This window comes from Falco biarmicus, chromosome 6 (genome assembly GCF_023638135.1).
Source record: "Falco biarmicus isolate bFalBia1 chromosome 6, bFalBia1.pri, whole genome shotgun sequence".
Lineage (NCBI taxonomy): Eukaryota > Metazoa > Chordata > Aves > Falconiformes > Falconidae > Falco > Falco biarmicus.
The window spans coordinates 88,077,501-88,085,173 of record NC_079293.1 but is presented as its reverse complement, the minus strand read 5'-3'; the positions used below and the strand labels follow the sequence as shown (position 1 = coordinate 88,085,173).

The window sequence follows — 7,673 nt, the reverse complement described above, 5'->3', positions numbered from 1 at the left end:
ATTGTAAATGAGTATTACTGCAAGCACTCTGAGGAAATATGTTCTTTCCCCACAGAGCCCATACATTATTTCCATGTAGTTACGGGGCCTCGCATTTCCTGGAACTATCATCCAGACCTTAATTCTCCTCACACGACATCCCTTTAAAATTGCGAAGGTCTCTTAATCAACCTTTGTATCAGCGGCAAATTTGCAGTATGACCTAATTTGAAAGATGTCTCAAAGTGCTGACTCAAAGGGTTGGTGAATAAAGGCCAGCCGTTGCCGCCGTGACATTAACGCGATGCAAAACAAAATCGAGTTGCATCAGCTGAACATTAGTTTGCAAAAAATATTAGTGATTGAAGCCGCTCGCTGGCCATCTTTTATTTATACTTACCAGATTTATACTTTTTGGGGTCTGAAATGGCTCTAAAACCAACTTCTGGAGGAGAGGCATGAAGAGACTCCTTAATGGTGAAAAATCCCAGTTGGATCTATACATCTATGCTGCATCATTTACACTTCATAATCTCCTCTTTTTTATAGAGCAGGAGGCAGACACATTATTTTAGAACTTTTATTAAAATATTTATACAGCAACAGATGAAAATTCTCATCCTAATATGTCACTTTGCATTTTTCGGTTACGTTCCAAGTCTTTATCTTTTTTCCTTCTCTAATTGAAACGCAGCCGATACTCCTTCATTCTCTGGATAAGTAACTGTCTTAAAACAACTGGCAATTACTTTGGGACTCAAAAAGGAAAGAAGGGATTTGGGCCAGAAAGTTTATGGGGGGAAAAAAATTCCCTCAAAAAGCAAAAAAACCCTAACTCCACCATTGTTTTATTTAACTTCTCAAAAGAGAAAAAGTGAGTATAAATTATTGAGTTTTTTGCTAGGATTTTATGGGGGCATCGTTTCAATTCTTTTTTTTTTTTTTTTCTTTAGCTTCTCTTTTCCCTGCTTTCTCAAGGAAACTTATCTGAGCTAGAACAACCTGGCTAGAGAAGAGCAGAGTGCATTTCTTAGTCGGTTTGTCAAATATTGGCTGCTAATTAACACTCAGAAGAGTTACTTAAGAATCAGGGGTCTAGGGATGAACCAAGCCAGCAGGAACTATTTTTCCCTGTGCCTTTTTTTAATATATTTTTAAATTGAAATGTCAATAATGCAAATCATCTAATATGTGCTGATAAAACGTCTATGACTTTGCACTGAAGTGGCTGAAAATCGGACACACACATGCAGAGAACAAGGGAGACAGGCCATTAATTTAAAATTTAGAGGACCAATAAGTTTTTGATAGCGATGGGTTACTGTGCTAATGATTATTTAACTCGCTTCATGTTGGGTTAAGTATGTATGGCTATGTAAAGTGTAACGCCTTATTGAAGTGCGACAATGAGACTTTTGCCTCTGAAATGTTATATTCAAAGGGAGGGGGGGGAAGGCAGCGGGATTATAAAAAGCAGTTACTATATGATAGCACATTTCAAGCAGTTGTGAAGCAGAAGCTGCTACAGTTACAGAAGTAAATTTTGCTACTCCACGAAAAAAACTACATACACAAACCCAAAATACTTCTACACTGCAGGAAAAAAACACACAGACGCAAACCCAAAATACCTCTACACTGCAGGAAAAAAACCCAAACAACATGCACAAACCCAAAATACTTCTGCATTTCCCCTCAGCTCCTTCTTGGGAGCTATTTTAGCATGGCTGTATTCATTGATGGCTGCAAGCACAGCAAGCGGAGCATGGCTGGAGGTTTTACCTTGCTGGATATTCTAATTCTTCTTATCCTTTTTCTTTTTTATTTTATTTTATTTATTTTTGTTTTTATTTTTATTTATTTATATTTTTTATTTTTATTTTTATTTTTATTTTTATTTTATTTATTCTTCAAATGTGTATTTCCACGTTAAGATACTGCAGGGTTTGGGGTTTGTTTGTGTCTTTAGAGCTTGAAGGGACATCTGTACCTATTATTCAATAAAACACTGATCATTCTTTTTCAAGTAAAAGGCAACACCATTTCTAAGTAAGAAGAGGAAGAAAAAAAAAAAGAGGTGAGAATAACAATAAATGTTTGATTCCCTGTAAATGATTTGCAGACCTTTTTTTATGCCATCATTCTTCAAGTACAGTACTGGTTTTTTTTATTATTATTATTATTATTTTATTTATTTTGTCTTTCTAAAGGGATTGCACTTGCTAAACCCCCCATTCTGGGTTGTTAGTGCTTTATGTGGCAGATTCCTTAGCAGTAGTGTGTAAGTGCTGCCATTTGTGAGTATTTTGTGTCCTTCAGCCCTCCTAGGAAGGTGTAGGTAGGAACGCTCTAAACCTTGTAATAGTGGCCTGTGGGGAGAGGATGGCAAAGTAATGGCTAATGAACTGGAAGCTGGCTGGAATTTGGGGACAAATACTAAACATAATCAATATATATATATAATTTTTTTTTTCTAAAAAAGAAGCCAAAAAAAAAAGCAATGAAAATTTATGACCTTAACATTCCTTCAGGGTCAAGCAATTTATCAAATTCTCTCACTTTCTGGTTTCAATTACACAGCTATTGTGGAAGGAACTTATTTTAGCAGGTTCATTTGCCTCAGTAGGGAATACAGGACTTTGGCCTAATGCTTCACCTTTAGTGCAGGCCATTTGAGCCTTAGAACAAATACCAATCATCACTCTTTGGAAAAAAAAAAAAAAAAAAGAAAAAAAATCTGCATCGGCGTGGCCTATTGGAATGGGGTTTCTGTCAAGGTAAACGGTTGTCGGCAATGACTGTGGTAGAGTGGCGATAAATCCCATTTTATTGCTGAAAAATTCCAGCTTCTCTCCATGCCTGACAGCTCCCCACATTCTCGTACCCATTTGGGCAATTTCTGCACTATGTCCATCTGGTTCTTATTACCTCTCAACCTGCCAGTGTCTGATCCAGAAAAAGTGCAGGTCAAAAACAGGGGAAAGAAACCAAGGTGATGGACAAAACAGAGAGAGAGTGATTGAGAGACCGAGCCACGCTCCCGGTTCCTCCCCCCCCGCCAGACAAATAAAAAATAAAAAATAATTAAAAAAAAGGTTCAAGGGGAATAAACAAATTTAAGGGAGGCTATTAGCTTTATTATGGAGTTCCTAGTGATGTCCTTACAATAGAAAATTAAACAGGTAACAATCCACACGCTCCAAGCTTCAGTAATGCCACCAAATATTTGATATTTACTCAGGACACGAGTGACGCCTGCCTAAATAAAACTTTCCAGGAGAAATGGGAGAAGTCAGGACATGCAACCCTCCGTTGGGGGAGTCCTGGTGCCCCCATCCCGCCTGCAGCCTTCTCCGCCGCGTGCCTTTGGAGACTCGCTTCCACAGGATCGTTTTGGGGTTGCAAATTGTTGCAGAAGGTCAGCCAACGTATAATTAAATTATAATTTGAAAAAAAGAAAAAAAGAAAAAAAAAGAAAGTTAGGCTGCCTTCATGTGATAGAAAAGTGAGCAGAAAGGAAAATCTTCATTTCCATGCGAGTTTTTTACATGCTGCTGAATCCAGACCTACATTAGGAAGTTCAGTTTCTTCTCAAAACCTGCTGACATAAGTAGAGGGAATGTTTGGCTATTTTTTGAAATTTAAAAACCAAACAGTTTAGCCCAGGACAACTGAACTGTTATTAAGCCAAAACAAAAAAAATGTGGGAACACTGGCTCTTCTCCCAGTAAACCCTATATCGCATGATACTTGTCAAGAACCCACCAGCACTGCCAGGAGGCAAGCCGTGACCCACCAATGCAATCTTCCCCTTCAAGGGACCCTGTGAGTTTAATTGCAATCCCTGTATTTATTCTACCTGAAACACCTCGTATTCCACCCAAACCGCTGTATCTTTTCCCCAGCAGAAGATCCCTGCTCTGGCCCTGTGGTCTTGTGATGGCTTTACTCATTCCTGTTTCCTGGAGATGCCAGGGAAATTAAACCCAACTTTTTGTTTATCTCTTCCCCTAAAGGTCTGACTGAATTCCCGTCAGCAGGAAATTTGGAGCATGCCCTAAAGTCTGCTTGGTGATCTTTGGTGCCCATGAGCGTCCTGTGGTAGGCGTCTCCTATACGGTAGGACATGCCAGTAGGTGTCATGGTTTGCTTTAGCCACCCAAGTTGTGGTTGTGGTGTTATGTTCGGAATTACATCCCCATGGCTTGTGGGGACCTGTTGGCTCCCAGAAGCTCAAGCTGGGGCTCCAGCAGTGAAGCAGCAAAGGGAGGTACAGTTCCCAGGGGAGCTGCAGGGACCTGTTGGCATTCAACAAGGAGACAGGGTGGAAGATGAGTAGGAAGCAAAAGGCGGGGAGAGTTCAAGTTCTTACTGCAGAATGGGTCACCTAAAAACGCCACATGTAAAACATGACACCCAGCTCACCGCCGGTCCTTGCCACTGCTCCATCTGCTGTTGGGGCATCCATTTAATATGAGAATTTGGGGGGTGTTGCTGTGGTGGGAAGAGCCTTCCTCCTTGTTAGCTTTCGGTGTCAGCAATGGCACTGAGAAACCTGACCGCCTATGTGTTTGTTTGCATTCGTCGTGCATTATAGAATCAGATTTTTTTTAAGTATTATTTTCTGCATGCCTTTTTATTCAGTTGGGGGGACACAACACCCCATGCAGATTTATTTGCCAAGCTATCAAAGTGCAGTTTGAGGTGCCTACGACAGCCTTTGCTGGACGAACCGCTCTCAACCACCCCGTTCCTCGCGAAGCCATGGGAAACAAAAGAAGCTGACGACAGGGGAAGCCCCAACTCCGACAATAAAAATATGTCAGCATGAAAATGGTTAATGGTGAGTATTATAGCTTCAAAAGAGCCCATTGGCTACCCCTAAAGGATGCCCTGCAATTGTTAAACTCATCAGATGCAACTACCCCTCCTCAGCTAGCCCTTACATTTGTCTGGCTAACAGTAAAAAAAATACTATAATAAATCGGTAACATATGTTGCCAGACAAGAATAAGTGATATAAATAAAGAGTCAAGAGACATAGCCCCTCAAGAACAATGTGTAAAGATTTAAACTTTCAATGTATTAGTTAAGCTAGGAACATTTTAGGAGAAACTTGAAAGTGGTGTACTGTTTGTTTATATCATTCCTTCTCTTTTTTTTTTTTTTCTTATTCCTTTTTTTTTTTCTTTTTTCTCTTCAGATTGCATTTTAAATCAAAATGTTCTCCATGACTGACTGCTTTGCAGCACTAGGGTAAGTCCCATTTTTCCACAGCTTAAACAAAAAATATGTCTAAGAAATCTATGCTGGAAAAGCATTTTGTTGGGTTTTGGTTTAGGAAATAAACATGATGTTGTTGGGAAGACGGCCTCTTTTCCCGCGGCCCCCCCCCCCCCCCCCCTTCTTTGGTTGTTTGTTTTTTTTTTTTAAATCCAAATATATGAAACTGTGCATTTGCAAACAGAGCTACTGTCAGGAAAGCCAATTCTTCGTGAAGGTGACAAGTCTCCAAACTTGTAATAAATTAGCAGCAGCAGTATTAAAAAAGAAAGTATAAACGAAAATATGCTTTGAGACTTGGCTGGATATTTTATTTATCTTTTCCTTTTATTGAGACATCCTTTGAAAAATGGCATAAAATAAATAGTTTTACAAAGCGACAATATAATCAATCTCTAAACGAGAAAATAAATCAAGGATTTCATTAACTGCTGGTAGCCAGTTTAAATTGTAGTCTTGTCCATAATGTCTATCTATCTATGTATGTCCAAGTTATATTAAAAACCTTTAAATGGCTTTGTAATATCAGCTACATCTAGCTATTATAATAATTAATGATACTGTTTTATAAATCAATATATGTATTCTTGATAAATTCATATCCAGTTAATGGTGTAATTTAAATAAAAAATTAATGTAATAAAGGACATACTGGAACAGTCAGGAAATCTTTAAAGGTTAAGAGGCAAATTTGTCTAAATTCTTTTCTTTGTACCTATTTTTTGAGAAAGCCTCCATTGAAATGCAGCTGATTGCAGGCTGGCTCCTCGGATCGCACTCTTGCCATTAGTTTTGTATTAACAGTGCTCGGTGAGTTTTTGCAGCCAGAGGAAAGGGGAAAGCTCCTCCAGCAAAATGAATACTTTCCTCCCTGGTTTCTCATCCTGCTGCAAAACTGGGGAGAAAAAAAAAATAATAAAAAAAATCATTCCAATGTTTGGACAGAAAGAGAAATAGTAAAAATACCCTTTTTTTTAATCATTCCCTATTGATTCCATATTTGTATGATTACAAATAGAAGGATATTTTTGCTCATTCTATACAGAGTGTCATTAAAAAAGGTAAAATATGAATATTTTTTTCCAGGCATGAAGTGCATTCAGAGGACTGTGAAAACCCTGCAGACTGTTCAGTGTAATAAAAAGCTGTTCTTTATCTCTTGTTTTAAATACAGTTAATCCCATTTATTCAGCAAACACATCCAAGAGCAACTTGCAGGGGGGAGGAAAAAAAAAAAGGGAAAAAGCTGGAAATTGCCTTTTTGTATTTGCAGTGGTGAGAAACCGTGGCTCTGTTCCTTTGCTTTTATTTATAGTCAGTAACCACAAAATGTGTATCTAACAATAACAGGGGATTTTAATAGGCAATATTAATTGTTCTTCCCCTAACTTTTGATCTTAAATGTTTCAAACAAAGCCTGCTGACTGTTTATACACCAAATCTGTTTAAAGAATATCTTTTTGAAATGATGCAAAACACGACGCTTTGTCATCTGTACTGACACGGTACAGAAATGTCATTTTAATCCATTGAGAGATTTTTTTTTTTTTTGGGGGGTGTGTGTATGTTAGGTTTTTTTCCCCTGAACATTGCTCTCCCTTATTTAGAGCAGCAGCGATCTGCGCAGTTTCTTTTGACACTGATGGGTATTTCAAACCCCTTACGCTGAGGGGAGGGAGGGAGAAAAAGGAATGTGCTGCCAGTCACTGCGGCGATCCGGCTCCAGAAGCCACCGCTTATTTGCTAAAAGTTTACATTTCAAATGAACTTGAAATGTAAAGGGGGGTTATCTCAGTGCTGGGGCTGCGTTATGGAAGGAGGGAGAAAGAAAATCCGGGGAGGACGACGACACCCGTGTGTCAGAGCTTACCCCCGTAGCAGTGATATAGACATTTAAAACCTATTTTGTTTTTTGCTGCAGCTAGGAGCAGGAGATACACAGCCGTTTCTAGGAGGCTTAATTTAGGCTTTATAGGAAAAACATCAAACACAGCTTACAGTAACAGGCCAAAATACATTACACGTTTTAAATATCTTCATTTGGAAACGCGCGTTATTCCCGCCCCCCCCCCCCCCCCCCCCCCCCCCGCCCCCCGCCTTTCCCCTGGGATCGCTAATGTGCCTCTCCCCAGACAAAGCAAGGACAAGCCCCATCCTTAAAAATTATCTGCCTTACAGATCACATTCCCAGGCATGTTCCCCGCTTTTTATTACCACGGATAACCTCTTAATGCTATCACAATTTTATACTTGTTAAGTGGACATCTTCCGTATATTTAACGGCAAACAAAGTGACTTCATTTCGGGGGGTGGGAGGAAGGAGAAATGCTTCGGGATGATTAGAAACATAAGTTCCTATCTTCTGTCACACCAGCCTATCAATTATTCAAAACCCTACTAAATTTAGATGT

General features: G+C 39.2%; 1 long non-coding RNA gene across 10 annotated transcripts in view; it reads left to right on the top strand.

The window, feature by feature from the left end:
* Positions 1-609: 609 nt before the first annotated feature.
* LOC130151802 (uncharacterized) overlaps positions 610-7,673 on the top strand; it is a 19,562-nt gene continuing 12,498 nt past the window's right edge. For 6 of the 10 annotated variants that reach the window (XR_008822728.1, XR_008822725.1, XR_008822727.1 and 3 more), the window contains exons 1-2: positions 4,095-4,822; positions 5,183-5,235. This is a non-coding gene — a long non-coding RNA (uncharacterized LOC130151802). The other 4 variants (XR_008822721.1, XR_008822723.1, XR_008822722.1 and 1 more) reach the window with 4 other exon arrangements.